The following is an 18,754-nucleotide window of genomic DNA, read 5'->3' on the forward strand; positions in this document are numbered from 1 at the left end:
ACCAGGCAGGGGGCGATAATGCTCAAATAACCGACTCGGCTCAAACTTGTTCGCTTGTAGACAGCAAAAGAGTTTACTTCACTAACCTTTTTAATAAAGTAGGAAGTGAAAAATGATTGCAAGGCTTCCGATTGGTAAGGAGACTAGCTGCTTGTCAGGAAACCATGGAAAACCTTATTGCCTTGTCATAATCAGGAATCAAACAGCTGAAAGCATTGGTAAAACAAAATTTGAATATCTGCAAAAGTACTCGAAACAATTTTTTCGTGTACGCTCAAGTAGGTTTTACTCTTCCCGATTGAAGCCTTCACACGCTACAAAACTCAAACGATAAATGGAAGTGGCCCAGCATGGCATGACAAACGATTTAACTGCCCATCAAGGACAGCAAAGCCAACTTAATTTAAATATTTGGCAAATATCTCAAGGTATATTCAAACTAACCTGAGGTGCTGGATCCAGAGTAAAAAGACAAAATAATTACAAGCTTTCACGAGTAACGCCAAGATTCAACTGTAGATCTCTGGTTACGAATGGCATTTATCCTCAAATTCTAGGCGCAGCGGATGTGTATTTCTTTCATCATCAGACCGTTTGAGGCCACTAAGCAGATATCACATGATGAATATTTTCATATTGCTCACGCAATAACGTCATAGAAGAAAACAAAAAGTTTACAAGGGACTTTTCCCGTTTAGTGTCACAGATTAAATTAACTCCTAAGTGGCTAGTTTCTTATGCATAAGAACGCTTGAAGTGGTTTCGCACACGTTGGAATAGAACTTTCAAATTCATAACAGGAAGTAGATAAAGGATTTTACCGCTTTAGGGCCCGCGGTTTACATGGAGGTGGGGGACCCCAGGTGGAGTAACCGGTCTAGATAGGGTAGCCCACCTGTCCAAATGGTTTCTTATTATTATCTTGGTCACGTTTACATGATAGGTGAGGTGACCCACCTGGGCCGGGTTTCCCGGTCTGCTAAGCAGGGCAACCCTGTTAGCTGGGGTGACAATTTGAACGTAAACGTCTCAAGCTGGGTTAATCCGCCTAGCCAGGGTCGCGTTCATGGCAAAAAGCTTAAAAGTGAAGCACGTGTGTTCTAAAACTTTGTACATTTCCTAGCCGTCCTATAAAGAACTAAAATGTTAAGACATTAACTTTAACGTCCTCATACCAATGAAACCTCGGAAGCAATTTACTCACATTTTTACTTGTGATCTCTGATGCCGTGTTGCTACTTAGTGTTAAGACAAAGAATCACTCTCTCTACGTAGCTTAGCATTTCTCCATATTGCCATTAGCGTGCTGCGTTCCGAAGCCTCAAAAAAGAGGAATATTTGATTGAAAAGGATTGCCAACGCAATTGAGTTACTCCTTATTCAGTTGATGTTCAATTTACGAATTTCACGAAATTCCGTTAATTTTATATACCCTTTCAATTCATTTGAAGAAAATGCATTTTTTCGAAATCATATTGAGAGTTTTCGACTTTCAAAGGCTGAGAAACATTTTACGCTCTCGCAAAAAAGTTATCTCAACACTAGGCTCACACTGCAAGCCGCCAGCTAGTAATATTGTGAATCCTGCTATTCACAGCAAGCAAGATGGCACTTCGTGGGAAAGTGATAATTTTCCATTCACGTTTGCCCTAGTCAGTTTTTTGCGAACACGTTTTCATTTGGTTTAGACCAGAGGAGTAGTATATTATACGCCAATGTTGGAAGGTTGGGCAAACCACGAACCCTTGTCTTTCTCATCTCGATAATTTCAGTTTTAATCAGAAAATTCAAACTTTTTTCGTCTTTGATGTGCTATAATTTGAGTTGGAACCGAGTACTTTTTCCCTGTTTGATCATTTTATGATAAGGAATTGTCAAGTCAAAAACCCGGCACAACACACAAACGTGAGTGCAAACAGGGTTTGGGTTATCAATTTTAATTTGATGGAAGAGCTACTACAGTAAAAGTAGTCCTAGGAAAGTTGAGTTATCTAAATGAATCAACGTTTGGATGTTTTGCCCAAAGCAGACATTTTTTTCGGTTTAATATGTACCCTAGACGAAAACAACGGTTATTTTACAATTTGTTTCCCATTGTTGTTGTTTTAGTTGCAGTCTTTTTTTCTTGTTACATTAAAGGAAGTTTTGAACAATATCATCTTAGACATTGATGTTCTTGGGACTATCAGGTGATATGTGGAAATGTGATATGTATGTATGTACCGTTTCTTCTGGCTTTCTTGGTGTTTGTTTTAGTTACTACTAAAGGCATAACAAGTGAATAAACCTGAAAAGGACTACTTTCACTCTTGCACAATTTTGTACTTCGAGGCTTAACAATGCGTTATACGAACTTGATAATTTGGCTTTTGACCCGAGTTGATGATGGAGGAAAAATGTCAGCTTTGATCTCTGTGTTTACTCAAAAAAATTATCCTTTCTTACTGAGCGAACTTTTGTCTCGACAAAGGTTATCTAGGAAGGAGGCCTGACCCAGCTATACTGACCTATTTTTCTTAGGAAGTGGTTAGAGCACTCACAGTTGGGGAGAAACACTCGGCGACTAAGTCTCATGTTTACCCCTACACTTCTTTCGTGCTCTAGCCGCTTCTTGCGTGCTTTACAACAGAACAGAGCATAGACAAGGCTTCTCTATTTGTTAAATAGAAAATAATATAGAATTGACTAAGTATCATTTTTTATTTTTCAAAGTTGTCAAACCCAGAGAGAACCTTGACTTGCTTTATCTTTGTTTTTCTTTTTTGGTTTTGAGTCGTTTTGTTTCTTGTAGGTGTACGCCAGGGAAAATTTACCTTGGCGGCTACAAATTTAGTGATAAAAGACTGAAGCGATAGTTCATAAAAAATGACGGAGTGGCTGAAAAACAATAGGATTATTTCGTAAGGTTTAACACAAGCTGGTATGACAAAACTGAATCAGTGAATCGTTCGTACCTTGCATTCGCGCTTCTCAAGTAAAAGTTCAATCTTAATGAAAGTTGCGGTAAGACAGCCAGATATTTCCAAGAGTGTTCATGGATTCCAACTTGCAGTAGATGGAACCAAGAATAACGAAGATTTTATATAATTTTAGAGACGCGCACGCTTTGATTGGTCAAGGATTGCGTCATATCTTGCTATAATCACCTCGCATTAGATGATTGTGACAGTAGCGCTAAGTTTCAAAACAGCTGCCTTGCATTTTGCCAGTGTTACCTATAAACCCAATAAAGAAAATTCAATTTCGAAGGCACGAAAGATGCTTCTTCGTTTGGAGTAACACTTTTCAAAAGAAAGATGTGATGTTTTTGCTGATATAATTAAAACTATCAAATTCTATCGGTAACGGGCGCTTTATGTCGATACGAGCAATCAAAAAAATTGTTACACTGCGATCACCCTGAAACAATTATGAAACATTTTGTAACTAATCTTAATAAACACAGCATTAGGAGTGGGTACCTCGTTTATCAATGTAGGATACAGTGAGTGTTACCTCACCATGAAGAAAATACAGCAGTGAATAAACAATAAAGCAAAGTTGAAAGAGATGCCTTTGAGTGGCTCTTGCATAACTTACAAAATCTTAAATAGCCCAGTGGCCCCTGGGGATTCATCATACCTACAAACACGCCTGAAATACATTTACAGTTATCAGGAAGCAAACATAATGATCATGCTCCAGCTTCATTAGTAAAAAGTTATTAAATGTAAAAACAAAATGGTTTCAACATCTAAACAAATATTTACAACAGAATTAGAAAGCACCTAAGTAATTCTATTAAAACAATTATACGCCTCAGGCTCAATTAATATTAATGAATAATCCCCCGAACTTCGTCTCGGTGATTATTCAACAATACTCACTTCGCCCTCGGCGAATAATTGTTTAATATTTATTGCGGATTACAAAACAGATTACAGCAGTTACCTAGTCTCCTGTGCCAGAAGCTTTTGTTAAAATCTAAGAGTTTCACAAGCGAAAAATTTCTAATAAGAAAGTAGATCTAAAAAGAGCTGAGTGATAATACTACAACTAATTGGCTACGTCTAAAGTGCGAAAGTCATCATCAGAGTCAAGATCATCATCACTTAACAAAAATTCCTGAAGAGACTTAATGAGTTTACGAAGAAGCATCCAAATTACTCGGTTATTCACTGATGAGAGATCAGACACAAATATTTCACATATTTTGGCAGTTCTTTCAATATTAATCCCGGAACTATATATAACCATCAACGCCCTTTACGCGCCTTTATTGATTACAAAGCCTGCGCAGTCGCTGGTGCTGTGTTAGCGCTTGCTTACGGAAAACAAAATTTGCTTTTTACGCTAGAATATATACATAAAGAGGAGTAAAGTGGCGATTTCATGCTACGTTTTAAAATCAATTTTAATACTTTGCAAGTCGTCGTATCAGAATCCGAAGTTGCTAATTCATATAAAAACTTTCGCATGATAGTTGTTCCGAAAAACCCTTATTTATTCAATTTCATCGATATCTAAGTGGAGTTTCCTGTCGTATAAATTTCGTCAAAATAGTAAAATCATGCCCAAAACCATGATCGGTTTGTTTTCCGTCATTGCAAAGATTTAACAAGGATATTAAGAATCCGTTTGCAGAAACATAACGGAAACAAAAAGCAGCCGAAACGTCCTGGCTTAAATATGACGGAAACATTGCCTGGCATTTCCGTTCCGGAAAAATGACGGAAACTTGATACAATCACCAAGACTTGGTACAACACGTTTCCGCAGGACGTAAATGTAGCGGAAATATGAAGCTCTATGTTTCCGTCACATTTACGAAATGCGGAAACGTGGGATTTCGTCCTGTGATGGTAAAAAGGATTCATCTGTAATTCTGAGGCAGATCCAGTGACATTAATTTGATGTTTAAAAGTCTGACGGTTATAGCTTACTTGTGACTTTCCGAAAAGAGGCTATTTGCATAAGGAAAAGACAATTCTCTGTAAATTGACCAAAATGGTCATCGGGAGGTAGATTTGAAAAAGATCTCTGATCACAAGAAAAATAAGAGAGTATTTTTGAGAGCTAAATATCAAACGGAAACCTGAATTTTCCAGAAATACATGTAACACTCGACAAATAAGCTTTAAAACTGGCTTGATTTTAAAGACGCAAAGGCATAAAATGTCTCTTTTAAATTGGATGTAGTCAAAGCAGATGGTCTCATTATTCATGGAAAATGGAACAGTGGACTTAGCATTGAGAGCTAATAAAAGCTGCATTAGTTAAGTAGATTCAATTTCAAATTAAAAGTCAGCTAACGTCAGGTAGCGTGACGTACACCTGTTTGATTCGAAAAAATAACTTTCTATTTTGGTCTGTTGGTTGAATATTTTCAGCTGATCAAGTAACAACGTATGTTGTGATAAAGAAGGATGTCCACATTTACTTGGTAATTAGTTTTCTCGCGACAGGAAGCACTGAAAGGAGTTCTTCTTCTCCGGGTGAACATGCAAGGGAAAACTGGTGATATGTCGATAACTCTACCTTTTATAGGAAAATTAAGCATTAGATTCCACGGGTACATTGAAAGTCACTTTAAAATTCATGTCTTTGAATAAAGAATCCCTTGAGTAACAACTTATGCTCACCTGACGCATTTTTGCATCTTCTAATTTTCAGATTTTGAAGCAATACATACTTAGATGAAGCTGAGTTCACCAACGATAAGAACAAAAGCCTCATTGTTGAAATGTCCAAACGGTAAATAAACTTTTCAACCTGTTAGAGAAAAAAGTTAGCTTCACACCACTCAGCTCTCCTATATTAGCGAAAGAAGTGCACGTGTCAAATTAAAATAAAAGATAGACTACATCGCCTCGACATTTGAATTAATGCAACTCCCTGGTTTTCGATGAATTTCTACCGAATGCAACAAAGAAAAATTGTTAAAAATTAGCACAGCTTGGGTTAATCATGACATTTAAAAATGGAAATGCGAATCTCCCAGAAGCGGTTGAAATGATCGCTGAAGAGAAGACAGAAAAAATTCAAAAGGGGGTGTTAAATTCCAAATATCTGCATCATTCATTATCTAAAACTGCTTCAAACCGCAAGAGGGAAAAAATATTAAAGAGATTTTATAAACTAATAAATTGGTTGATTAAGTTTTTTTTTTTTTTTTGCATACGACACATTACATACAGCTAAATCTTAAAAGCTTTTTTCTTGTTTATTTCTAGATCGTTTTGGGCATTACGGAAAGCTGTCGAAACCAAATGGCTAACGATATCAGTAACAATACTCATAACGACTCTAGCCAACAAGATTTGATTCCAATACCCCCATCAGAGTGTATTCCATGGTTTGTTGTCCATATTGCTGAATGTTTGGCAATAGTCATCCTAAACATCATCACTATTGTTGCATTTGTGAAGCAGCGCGAGTTACAGCGCCAGAGTAAATACTTAATCAACCATCTGGCGATTGTTGATCTCCTCGCCGGTGCAGTCTCTGGACCTCTTTTTATAGAGTTTAGAATGGCATCGAAATAATTTGGATATATCAACGCGTCATTATTGACATGGGTTCCAGTGACGATATATCAATTTCCTGCTGATTTTCGAAACCCTGTCAAATCTTTCCTGGCAGTCAGAGTTTCATATGGAGATGACATGGCAAACCATCTACTATGCAAACTCGTTGACAAATCCTGTAATCTACGCCCTGCAGATACCACAATTTAGAGCGGCTTTATGACAACTATTCCACAGGGATGCGATCCACCCATACCCAGTCGAAATACCTCTTCAAAATCTTCAAAGAAATTTGCAGCTAACCCAATTGTTTATCAAAAGTTGCTTGCGTATAAAAGAACAGCGCAAAACAGGGGCAGATAAATTTTCCAATACCTTTACACTGGTTTAGATTTTTATTCAGCGTTTTATTTTAAGGTGAAGACGTAACTCTAAAAGGATATAAATGAATAAAGGCTGATAGTTTCTAAAGAAACTGTTTGGGGCTGCGTCGGTGGGGGTAACGAAATAATTTGGATATATCAACAAAGTTGAAATGGTAAATTGGCCACCGTAATAAAGGCCACCGAACCTTTCGCTCCGACGAAGGGCTAACGCTCGAAACTTCAGCTTTTGTAATCGTTACGGTGGCCAATTTACCATTTCAACTTTGTTGATATATCCAAATTATTTCTAAAAGGATATAACTGTGTAATAAATTTAACATGATAAAGAATGCTTTATAACAACAATTAAGATATTCATCCTAAAAAGAAGATATGTGTGGTTACCTGATGAAGAAAAAAAAACTTTCTACATAGGAAGTGTCTATATTATGTAGGCATGGCTAGTTGAGAGGAATTTTTTAAGATGACGCCAACGATATTTGTGAATTTAAATAAAAATTGACTTAGGAGGGCTAAGGGCAAAGTTAAGGAGTGAAACCGTGTCCCGATTTAACAACGGGCGGAAACGCACGTTGTCATTGCCTACGTGTGAGTGTTAACAGCGTTATGTGATTCCAGAACTTTGAAAATTATAGGAAACTGGCTCAATGAGATCACTAGCTCAAAATCCATACCAATGAGAACTCAAACCAAAACAGCTGATGTTAATATTTATCGGGTAACTTGTGTACGTGATAGAAGGATGAAACAGATGTCCAAACCTGCTTCCGTATGGCCGTGAGCATGCGTTTATCGAATATAACAAAAATAAGAGGGGAAACGTACACCAAGTTATATTGATGTTTACGAAAAACATTAAAAATTAGGAGAATCTTCAGTGGCTCCATGTCTCCCTTTGATAAAAAAAAGTTGTTACCGGCTCTATCTTCGGAGAATGTTACGATTCATTTGTGAACTATTTAAGACTTCCTTGTCGAATCTACTTCACATGCGTCACCGAATTCATTAAAAGCCTTCTTTGAAATATTTTTTGACACCCATTGGAAGTACTTGAATCCGTTTAAAAAAAGAAAAATTCTCATTAACTATCCCTTCCATGAGTGTTTTCGGGTGTTTTGAGTATGGATGCATCCATTTACATATGTTTCCAAAAGCGATATGAACAGGATAGGGAAAAAATATCATGTTTCATTTTGTTTGAACCGTAAACGGATATCTTTCGTAACATGCTACGTGTTGTTGGAATCTATTAAGGGCTTTTAAATGACACCATTGGAATTACTTGATATTTCCCTCAGTTTTGAGTATGTGTGCGTAATTTGCTGAAGAACAGCCAAAGAGTGGAATGACCTGTGTGCATGTCAAGAACTTTCGTGGGTTCACGCGACACAGCGGCAAATGTCCTGCGCTTCAATCCTCTTACAGACAATTCCGTAGCACTGAAACTGCACTTATCAAAGTTATGAATGATATTTTGTTAAAGATGAATTCTCAACATGTCACTATGTTAATTTTATTGGATCTCAGTGCTGCCTTTGACAATGTTGATCGTCAAATACTTTTAGAGAGGCTATCCGACGAGGTTGGCATACGTGGGACTGCTTTAAACTGGTTTAGATCGTACTTGTCTGATAGAAGTCAGTACGTTTCTCTACAAAGGGGTTCTTTCTCGTCCTTTTAACTTGAACTGCGGGGTACCTCAAGGCTCCTGTTTGGGGCCTTTGTTATTCATAATATATGCGTCCAAGCTGTTTAAGATTGTGGAACATTATCTTCCCGATGCTCACTGTTTTGCAGACGATACGCAGCTGTGTCTGACCTTTAAACCACTTGGCAACACTGCTCAAGCTGATGCTATACAAATCGAATTTGTTATACAATCTTAGGTCTACTGGTAAGCTGTTATTGGACCATCCCAAGGGAAAGATGCTTACAACATTGGGAGCAAGATCATTCTCAGCAGCAGCTCGGAAACTCTGGAATGGCCTACCCGGGCTATGGAGCTTCGTCAAGTAACATCACTTTATAGTTTTAAATCTCGACTTAAAACCTATCTTTTTAAGAAGTATTTTTATAGTTTGTAACTTAGTTCATTTTATTTTCAGAGTAATGTATTTTTGCTTTCTCTTAAACGTATGATTGTAAAGCGCTATTGATCAGCACATGTAAATACGCACTGTATAAATTGGTAAATTATTATTATTATCATTATTATTATTATTATTATTATTCCTCTGCAAACAAAGCTGACGCGGGATTTTCCGCCGGGACAGCAAACTTTTCCTCTAGAAGGTTTACCGACTGAGGAGGCGATGACAATAAGCACTAAGCGATAAAAGGTGCTACAAACTTCGTAACCATAATTCGGATGCCCTACTTTAGTCGCTAAATTCACACCGGGAAACTGGACTGTTTAGTTCATGAAATGCTTTTCATAAATAAGACGAAGCCCTCTTTGAACAAACAATCGGATTCCATACGCGCGAAACTATTTATTTAATAGTTTACATTTATGAACTCAATACGCCCAATTATTTATTTAAATTTTTTAAAAAAAAACTTTTTAACTTTTTACGTTTGTCACCTTCGTACGGTATAAATTAACTATTTATTTTTATTCTCTTCTCACTTGAGAATGATGACATGGAGTCATCGAAACGCTGTGTGTTTTTCTCGCTAAATTCTCACCTGTCATGGAAATATTTTTTTCTATTGAGTGAGATATATGACGGAGGAGGTTCAAAAGAAATTTTCCCGAAAACAACAACCCTCTCTGTTATGGTTTGAGCTTATCTCGCAAAGTGAAAAGTAATGTAATTTAGTATATAATGATTTATTCACTGTCGATGACGTGGGAAGTGGTCACCCAATCTTTGGAGCAACGATGCTGGTGTATAAAACGCTCGACGAAAAGAAAAAAGAGAAAGAGAGAGAAACAAGTAAGAAAATTAGGTCAAAATAAAACATTAGATATATTTAACAAATAGAGAAGCCTTGACTGTGTTCTGTTCGATTCTAAGTCACGTAGGAAGCGGCTAAAGCCCGAACTAAGTGTAGGGAGAACGCGAGACATAGTTCTGTGTTTCTCCCCACTTCTTGAGTGCTCTCAACCGCTTCCTAAAATGCTTTACAACGGAAGAGAACAAAGTCAAGGCTTCTCTATTTTTTTGTAATAAAGAATCCGTTAAATTCCCCACGCATAACTTTCAATTATCAAAACAAACTTTATTTCGAAAGCGAGCAAGAGTGTCGTCAACATGCTCTATACTCTCATAGAGCAGGCTGCAATAAGTCAATCAGAATCCTCGTTAGAATGGTCCAAGTAATCTGATTGGTTGAACAAAACTAAAGCTTTTAAAAATTTCAAACCATAAAAGTTCACAATCCCCAATAGTTCACAAACCGAAATAACTCAGCAGGCTAAATTTAACACCTTTGCCTGTGGTTTTTTAGTCTGAATACAGACTCCGAACTTTAAATGTTCAGTGAAATCCGGCCAAATCATGCTTCATAAAATCATCCAAGTTTCTCCACATGACAATTAGAGAACAAACTGCTCAAGGCGTATGTAGTAACGAGCTTAAGATCCGACGACGGCAGAAATCTGGGACGGCAGACTTGGTCGATGGGGCTTGGAGAGAGATCTCCGTTGCAATGGCACGAAAAATAGCTTTAAGATAAAGCGCGCGACGGCGGCTTGACTCGCTTTCCTCTTCAAAGTTTAGGAAAAGCAATGGCTACCTATAGAAAGGTTCGTAGATTGTTGATCGAAAGTTTCGAAGATGGTGACATTCAGAAGATGAATTTTTTACTGTTGAATGATGCCAGCTTTTCAATTAATCTCGATTATCCCTACCAGAATTCAAACATTTTGACAAAGAAGGACTCGACGGAAGTGAGTGCTTGGCAGAAATTCGTTACCGAAAAAGGGGCATACCTATTCTCGCAGACGTAATGGGGCTACTTGATTCGTATGCATGTGAACAAGGGGCTCTGTGCGATGGAATTGAATGCCCTTCTCTTTTGTTGAGAAGATTAGCGCACCCTCGTTGGTACTCGTAAGTGACCTCTTTAAACACAGGAAAAGTCTGAATCACAGCATAGACAAGTATGCAAAGCAGCATAATACAGGTATAATCTTATCATGAGGATAAATGTTAAACCAATTTCCTGAAGCAAACTTTTCACGCTTAATCAAGTACGTTTTTTATGGCTGAAAAACATTACCGAAACCGTTGACTATGAAAAAATTCTCAGATGAACCATAGTTCACGGTGGTCAGTTAGACTCCAGAAAAGACTCCTGGAATAATATCATGGCCATCAATTTATGTCCGAACTAGTCTACGAATTTTCCATCGAAATAAAGAGAAATGGTGAGATTGTAAAACTTACTGGGTTGCTTGATTGACATCGAGCTAGTTTTAGTGACGAACTATTTATGAGAAAGGCAAACGAATTATTTAAAATTTCCATGAACAAATCGTTTATTTTTGCTCAGCCATTTCACAGACATCCTCTCATAACAATAAACTGTTGAAATTGCCAACAATTTTCGCCCAAAGTAAGTTAAAATGGCGTTATTTTGCTAAGGTTTGCTCACGTTTTAGCCGCGACGGCAAAATGGCTTTCTTCACGTCACAGACAAGGCCACTACGGCAGGAAACCTCACAACGACGGAAAACGGAAGTAATTCTGGCGGTAACTTCACTTCCGCTTACCGTCCCAGATGTTTGCCGTCGTCGGATCTTAAGCTCGCTATTAGTGAGATTAAGCAAGAGGACGGGAACGTCATTTCAGAACGGGAGAGCGCGCGGAATAGTCTGGACACGAGTCTCGCACGACTTCCGGTGATGGCGTTGCCGGTCTCGCAACATGTTTAGGACGGCATTTCGAGGGTTTTCCCGTCCTGATCAAAACGTCTGAAATTTGTATTCATAAAACCGGTTGAAAAGGCAAGAGAATCTCTTACAATTATACAAATAAAAGTTTCCAGGCTAGGTGTTTCTCATTGTAATGTTTATAGAGCGTTTTGTCCAATTGCTCTCCCACATGGGCATATTTCTCCTTACGGCTGTGAGCTTATAGCAGCTCACGATCAGTTGTCTTGATTAAATAAATGAAAGTACTGAGGTATTGATTTATTCAGTTTGAAATATTCAGTCAAGGCAAAGGAGCTCCTCACCTAAACTGAAGAAACATTATTTCTTTATCTTTTTATTGTCAGCTAATGCATAACCAGTTACCTCTGCTGATAGAGTGTGCAACTCTTCCATAGGCCTTAGTACAGAATAAGACAAAGTCAAGTTATTGGAAGTAGTCCTGCAAAGAAGGTGTTTGAACTTCAAACTTTTCTGAGACAATGTTCCCATACAGACAGGCCAATGCATTTTCCAAAAGGGCACAAACAATGTAAAATTTTCCCAGTGAACTCAAGTTAATTTTCAATTGGCTTTTAAAATCAATGAACTTAAAATATTTTGTAATGCTACCAAAAAGCCACTCAACTGCAACTCTTACTTCACTCATAGCTGTATTGTACAAGAGCATTTGCGGAGTGAGTTGAATGTTTTTGAAAGGGGCCTGCAAGTGTACGCCCAAAGGATATGCGGGATCCCCATAAAGACAAAGGATCCCCATCATAAAATGCCACCCTCCGCAGCTCATTCAGAATGCCCGATTGCTGGACCATTGTACTATCGTGTCTTTTCCCTTCAAAGGGGCCATGAAGGTTCGCAATTAATCTATTTGGGATCACAACACTCTGAAATTTTATGGAATGGATTCTCTTGTGACCATTGTACATAACTCTTTGGTTTTCATGTGGCCTCGCTATCCCACGCACAGTTCCATCAATAAAACCAAAACAATTACTCAATGGAGCACCAAGACGGTGCACAGCCTCTGCATAACTGTGCAGCTGGTCAGGCTGCAAAAAGAACTGATCCCAGCTGCGTAGTCGATAGTTATGATTATCATAGATGAAATCGATAATGGTGTTAAATATTAAGCAGAGCTCGGTTGGATTCCTGCCAAAGCGGGGTACCATGTCTGTGTACCTACAAGGGTATGCCAATCTCTTCAACAAAATGCACAGACCCTCCATTCCACCACAAACGGTTCTTTGTTCGCAAGTAATTTTTTTCTGGAATGCCTAAACATTCACATAATTCTAGCAGATCTTTCTTTGCAAATCTGAGCTCCCCCTTACACTCCACATCGCTCCACTCGTCTAAACTGAATGTAGGAAATTTCCAGTATGGGAAAATCGGTTTTGAGGAGTATGCGTCATAAAGAAGAACAATTTCATCATCGTCGATGATATCAAAGAAGCTGGCTGTTAACAGAGCATTGCGGACGGAGCCTAAGCCACCACTAGCCATGATCTGAGATATGGAAACTCACGAAGGACTCGCAATACAGAGCTCACGAAAGCCGGTTTCACGAAGACAACACGCATAAAAAGATGACGACAAATACAAAAAATTCACAGGGTACTTAGTGAAACGATCACAGAGACACTGTCGAGCCTTTAGAGATCCAACTTTATTAGATCTACCACAAGTTAAGACCAAATGTGGACAGACCTCGTTCAAGTTTTCGGCTGCGAGTGCCTGGAACAAACTGCCAAGAGAGATTCGCGAGCTCACAACACTCGCACAATTTAAAGGCAGAACTTTCACTTACCTCGTAAACACGGACAGCGTAAATCATATTTGTACAAGTTAAATGTAATTTTTATAAATAATTTATACATTTTAGACTTGTAATTGTAATTCTTATTGCTTGTAATTCTTTTTAACTGGTCACCGATTAATACCAGTCGATCTACATCTTGATCGACTGACCGGTTTCTTACCAGGATAAATAAAGTTATTATTATTATTATTATTATTATTATTATTATTATTATTATTATTATTAACAGGCAGATCACAACTTAAAAAACACGAGGAAAAGCGCTCAGAGAAGATTGCAGAGGCAAGAATACACGTTGAGAGAGCTATCCAACGAATCAAAACTTTTCAGATCCTGTGTAAACCAATTCCACTCTCAATGGCTTATTTAGCTGAACAAATTTTTACTGTCTGTGCATATCTGGTTAACTTTCAAGCACCTATCTTAAGACAGTAAAAGGAAAGTACCTGATTCACTACAAACAATGTCTGTATAGAAAACGGGCAGTTTATCAGCTGTAATTAACATTTTTTGGTTGTAAATATGATTACTCAAAAAGCAATCCAGTCATTCGATTAGATTTTTTCTGGAAACTAAAATCCAATGATGTTATAAATTAAGACAAAATCTGTTGTTGTTGTTAGACAGAAGCAATCCTATTATCTTTACGCTAATGTAAGCAGATAATGTGACAGTCTTAACTTATACAATTTTAAATTTGTCTCAGTGAAGCAAGAGTAGAAAATTCAATTCCCAGTTTACCTATTCTTTCAACTTGATGCCATATTTCACTCTGGGTTAAGCTAACTCTAACAAAAGTATGTTGTGATATAACTTCTTGAGTTTTGGTAAATTGATATTCCAGAAATCCTCATTAAAATCCACTCTTCTAACAAAAAAATGAGTGCCATCAGAAGCCACAAACTCAGTCCATCTTCGACCAGTGCAAAACAGCCGCTGTTGCATCTGATAATAATATTTATGGTTTTCATTGACAATTAAAGATCCATCTACATCTTTGACAATGTGAAGTCTTCTCAATACTGCTTCCAATGTCTCATTGTAATGTGGGTGGATTTTCTTCACCTCAATAGATCCATCATCATCTACCAATCCATCAGGAGAGGCTCCTTGGAAGAGATGAGTTTTTGAAACAAAAAAGCCACATTTTTGTTATTTGTTATTTTCATATATTGTTCAATGATTTCCCCTTCGGAAAAAATGCCATCTCTCATGTGTCCAGTTTGAATCTTGTTGTTATAGCCAAGGATTTCACACACAGCTTTGGTGGGACTAGTTGTTTCTTTCATGAGAGTTTGTTTAAATTGTGAAGCTGTAATTCTAGGGGTTCTTTCTACAAACCACTGTTTACAATTTGATTGATCCCTTGTAGCTTCTTCAATCTTCTTGATATCATCGTCTTGTACTCTGAGCTTTTCAATAATTGTATCAGCTTTTGAAGTGATGTCATGTAGTGAAGCTGGACTTGACTTGGTAGGGCTGACTATTTCTCTAACATCATTCTCATGCTCAGTGACGTCTTCAATGTCCACTTTAAAACTGTAAGTAAAATTTGGATCATCAGCTGGCAAGAAATAATGCAATTCTTGCTGTAATGGTAATTGGGGTATAATATCTTTTTGGGCTAATATGTAGAATATAGGTGGCATGGGGTTTCCATGATTTGCATAGAATATATCTTTCTTTGAGTTCATTTTCAATTCATCCATGTTCCTTTTAGCATGCTGTGTGGTTCCGTAGAAACTTTCTGTTACAGAAGGAGATGGAATTTCTTTGTGGGTGGTTCTTTACCTACTTTGGCCTTATAAAAGTTGATATCCTCTATAACGACAGGTTCAACTTTGGCACCTGTAAAATGGGCAAAAGAGAAGTGCATTTGAAAAATAGAAAATAAATCCCAACATAAAATAGAATAATAACCCACTATATTATAAAATTAATCTTCAGGATACCTTTAGGATCTGACCATGAGCAAGGCAGATCAGTACAGGTGGGGTCAGGTGGAAGACGCTGTTTTCCCTCAGCTACTACATCACACAGGGTAAAGAGAATAGCTCCCACATGGCTACAGTCTCCTCTCAACCTAGAAAACAAATGCTACATTTAAGTAATCAATTTCATTTGACATTTTTTAAATAAACACAGCTTAGCCAATTGTGCATGTGCATTGGCAAAACACTGCCAACGGGTTTGCTTGATTGGGTTTCCAGTACAACATACATCACTTTGCTTTCCTCCTGATCGGTTGAGAATGACGGGTTGTAGATTCCTCTAAGAGCCCAAAGCTTTGGGAAATCGGGAAGCGAATGAACTTTAAAGCACAAAACAGTAAAGGAAAGGTCAAAACTATAATGAGACAGAATAAAGACAAAGTTTCAATTTATCTAAAATGTTGCAATTTAACTTAAAAGAAGGGTTTATTTTCTCAGACATGCTATTATATCTTACTTAGGTGTAATTGCATTGTTTTGTAATCAAACATAAAACATAGACTAACTTGGGTGACGCTCTATCGAAGGCGATCGTCGAGGGTGAGAGAAAACAGTAATTTTGGTCAGCGGGCAAACTATGAAACCCGCGAATATTGCGAAATCCCGCGAAAGGATGACATTTAAAAGCTGAAGACAATTTTTGACTAAGACACTAGAATGCATAATAATGGCGACGACTCAATGAATATATGAAAATAATATATGCGTACTGCGGTGTCATAAAATGTATGAAAGCGTTCCTCGCATTAATAAACCCTACTAAACTAGTAGGTGGAAATGAGGTAAAAATTCAGGACCGTACGGGATTTGAACCTACGACCTCTGCGATACCGGTGCACTGCTCTACAAACTGAGTTAACAAGCCAACTGGGAGCAGGTTATAATGTTGGTTCGTATTAAACCCGTCAATGAATTTGAATGTATGAAAGTCATATATGTGTACTGGGGTTTCATGAAATATATGAAAGCGTTCCTCGCAATAATAAACCCTACTGATCTAGTAGTGACTAAGTATTGTAGACATGACTTATTGACTGTCCGATGTAGGAGAAATATCAACGTCTGCATAGTGTGCCATGACGACGATGGAGAAGATTGGCTGGGATGCGACAGTTGTGACCTGTACTTCCACACAAGTTGCATCAAAGTGGATTACTCAGACTCTCTCTAGCGACTTTGTCTGCCCTTTCACAACATCGTTGCGGATTAGTGACATAAATCGATATTGGAGAATATTCTTCCCATTGTGGGACTGGCCTAAGACTAGACTAGGCTTTGTACAATTCCTGAAGTTCCCGTTATTTCACGAATTTTTTGACGCTTAAGTGTTGACAAGTTTTTCGTATTACGTAAGTGAAAAATTGACTCAACGCTGCAAGGAGAATCTCTCATAATTTACTCTTTAAGAGTCGAAGTTACCGTCCAAAATTCGAACGCTACTGTTAGGTTTATTGGCGCATTGATAACCTTGTAAATAGCTCAAACATACTGAACACATTTTCATTAGTTTTTGTATATCTTTATCCTTTGTTCAGTGCCATACACATTTCAAGTTTGAACTTTTCGTGGAAAACACGTGCTGCAGCTTACACGACGTATTATAAATTTAACCGCTGTACTGTAAACTTGTATGTTCCGCCCTCGACGAACGCCTTCGATATAGCGTCACCCGACTTACTTGACAGAATGTACATCTTGCTTGTGCTCCCATGCACGAAGTGTCTTATACTTTCGCACAGTTTGCTCTTCATAACCAACTCCAATTAAATATGACTTGACCATTGACTCATCCATGAGGATTGGTATGCCCCGGCCACCTTCGTCCATCTCATTTACCTGTGCCGGGAGGCTTTGAAGAACAAAGCATAACACAATAGAGGCTATTCTTATTCAATGACATGCAAATGAGTGGCCGGGTATTCTGCAATCTAACCGGTATGCCTGTTAAGTCTTTCTTCCATTCCTTTTGCTTCTGTAGATAAACTATGGTTGGTAAAGTCGAGCAAGCTGACTGATTCTCGGTCTTTGTAGCGGTTGTGGATGATGTTGACAGATTTAAAGCGTTGCAAACAATGTTTACAAGCGCTTTCTTCCCGATATTTTTCTCAAAATCTACAGAGAGGGCTCTACAAACTTCCGTAAGTTTTGGTTTTGTGAGTTTAGAAGCATCTTTATAACAATTTGGTAGCTTTGAATCCGTTTGTTTAGTTGGCGCCGCCATTTTGCTTGTAACTCGGGCTCCAAAGTTACCCCCCAAAGCGCAAGGTATTTTGGGTAATGTGAAAAAGGTGAAGAAATTTCGTGGCTTAACTATGCGAGTCAAATATTTTACAATGTTACAAAATACGCCTTTTTTTCAATTTTCGAGACGTTGCGACAGTCCTTACAGACTGGGGAAATAATTATGGCTCTTAATGCAGTCAGAAAATCATTTCAAATAAAACCAAATCTAATTTAGTTCTTTCCTAAGTAAAGTCTTTCCGTTGACAGAGTTTCAGGCAAAATTATTTTTGACGCAAAATTGACCGGGTGGAAATAAGAGAGACAGTCTCTTAAGTAAGTTACAACTCTTCAGCACACAAACTTCTGTTTGCCCTTGGGCAACATTGAAACATTCCTTTTCAACCACTTTGCTGGTCAAAGTTTTGGAAAGAAGATCGTCAGAAAGACGATCTACCTTCCAGCAGATATTGGTTTAATTTTTTATTTTACAATACGTTGATTGCGATTGGCTCTGATGAAATGATCGGAAAGGAATGTTCTTTTGTCTTCTTTTGAATTGGGTTATAAGAGATATCGAATGTAAGAGTGCCTTAGAAACCCAAGCAAAACTGGACGTGAATTGGCTGCCCGGATCTAGAAACCGTAATTAGGGTAATATCTTTATCCCGCTCTCGGTAAGAAAAGTCGTTTTCTGAGTCCCTGTCATATTCGTCTGCATATGTTTGCATCTCAGCAACTGCCACTTCAACGATACAGTCCTCAACAAATTTGACATGTGTCACATTCCCAGACGCTAAAATGCCGTTTGTGAATCAATTCGATAAAAGCTTACAACAGCTTGGCATAGGGTAAAATATGGACTGGACTGGACTATTTTTTGGAGGATTTATTGGACGATTTTTTGGACGATTTTTTGGCCGATTTTTTTGGACGATTTTTTGGATGATTTT

At 37.9% G+C, this 18,754-nt stretch overlaps 1 long non-coding RNA gene and 2 pseudogenes across 1 annotated transcript; 1 reads left to right on the forward strand and 2 right to left on the reverse strand.

Moving 5' to 3' along the window:
• Positions 1-5,058: 5,058 nt before the first annotated feature.
• On the forward strand, positions 5,059-7,752 carry LOC111336987 (uncharacterized). Its single transcript, XR_002695464.2, has 3 exons — positions 5,059-5,551; positions 5,653-5,733; positions 6,213-7,752. It is a non-coding gene; the product is annotated as an uncharacterized LOC111336987 (long non-coding RNA).
• A 4,229-nt stretch (positions 7,753-11,981) lies between these two features.
• Positions 11,982-13,394, reverse strand: LOC148736539 (uncharacterized; annotated as a pseudogene).
• Positions 13,395-14,179: 785 nt separating this feature from the next.
• On the reverse strand, positions 14,180-17,397 carry LOC148736540 (uncharacterized; annotated as a pseudogene).
• Positions 17,398-18,754: the final 1,357 nt, after the last annotated feature.

This window comes from Stylophora pistillata, chromosome 3 (assembly GCF_964205215.1).
Source record: "Stylophora pistillata chromosome 3, jaStyPist1.2, whole genome shotgun sequence".
NCBI classification, from domain to species: Eukaryota; Metazoa; Cnidaria; class Anthozoa; order Scleractinia; family Pocilloporidae; genus Stylophora; species Stylophora pistillata.